Here is a 1596-nt window from a genome sequence, read left to right on the forward strand (position 1 = left end):
TAGATAATAGCTCAAGAAGGAGTAATAGGAGATCCTTAGCCCCGTGGAATACGATCCTCGTGTCTTCACACGAGGTATTACTTGGCGACCCCGTACACTTGCGGGGAAGCAATCGGTTGCTAAGAATTGTCATCCCAAAATGTGAGGCACTCCACCTAGTCTTCCACATCTAGGATTAGAAAGTCTACTAGAAAGATGAACTTGTCCACCTTGACCAACACATCGCCAACAATGCCTCTTGGTTGCCGGATGGACCTGTCTGCTAATTGTAATATTATTGTCGTGGTCTTTTGTTTCCCTAGCCTGAGTTTTTGGAAGATTCCATCGGGCATAAGGTTGATGCTTGCACCAAGATCTGTTAGAGCTTTTTTATCCACAAGCCCTCCAATTGTGAATGGAATGATAAATTCCCCAGGGTCTTTCTCTTTCTTGGGAAGCTTATTGGTGATCAAGGTTGAACATTCCACTAAGTGTTACTGAAAACACTTCCTCAGCTTCCTCTTGTTAGCTACCAGTTCCTTCAAGAATTTTGCATATCTAGGCATTTGTGCATGAGCCTCAACAAATTGGACATTTTTGTGCAAGGTCTTGAACACATCTAGAAATTTCTTGCACTGCTCTTCTAGTTGATCTGTCTTTATTTTTATTAGATAAGTTAGTTTGGGTTAGTATTCGAGCAATTCAATTTTTCCCTTGCCCTGTTCCTTCTTTTTCTCCACACTATTAACTGGATCCTTAAGATCAATTTCAACTGTCTGCCTTGTTCTTGTCTAACGTTCAACAATCTCAATCTTGAGTTCATTTTTGATAAGGCTTGGAAGTTGCTTTCCACTTCTCAAAGTAACCGCCTTCAAAGATTTCTTAGAATTAACTTCAATGTTACCAGGGAGAGACCCCGGGAGTATTTTCTCAATTATCTTTGACATTTGGGCTATATGATGCTCCAAATTCCTCATAGTGGCATTGGTGTTCCTTATCATTTCTTCATGCCCTAAAAGACAAATTTCATTGTCTTTAATGTATCGAGTCAATAAAACTATGAGTTCATTAGAAGGTCCTAACGGAGGAGGAGATGGTTGAACATTCTGCTGTGGAGGCCTATACTATTTTTGTGCCATTTTCCTATATCCTTGTTAGCTCCAGAAAAAAATTCGGATGATTCTTCCAACCCGCATTGTATGTGTTACTGTATGTGTTATTTTAATATCGACGGTTTTGCCTTATAAAATCAACTTGTTCAGTCCTCCTAACACCTATATCAGAAGAAGAACACCAAAGATCAATTTAAGACCCTGAATTCTCAGCTGGTGGCACTGGTGCTAGAGAAACTGACTTCATAGTATCTAGCTTCTTCTTGATAGTCTCAACCTATGCTGCAAAGTAGTAATAGCATCCACTTAATAAATCCCGAGTGCCTTCACAAGACTATTTCTTTCAGAACTCCATTGATAACCATTGTTTGCCATTTCCTCAATCAAATTGTGTGATGTACTTAGTTGTTTACTGCATAAGGTTCCCTCAGAAGCTGCATCAAGCATCTATTTGGTAGCACTGTTCAGCCCGTTTTAGGAGATTTGGATTTGCATACATTCCACT

The sequence above is a fragment of the Dioscorea cayenensis genome, chromosome 11, assembly GCF_009730915.1.
Source record: "Dioscorea cayenensis subsp. rotundata cultivar TDr96_F1 chromosome 11, TDr96_F1_v2_PseudoChromosome.rev07_lg8_w22 25.fasta, whole genome shotgun sequence".
Lineage (NCBI taxonomy): Eukaryota > Viridiplantae > Streptophyta > Magnoliopsida > Dioscoreales > Dioscoreaceae > Dioscorea > Dioscorea cayenensis.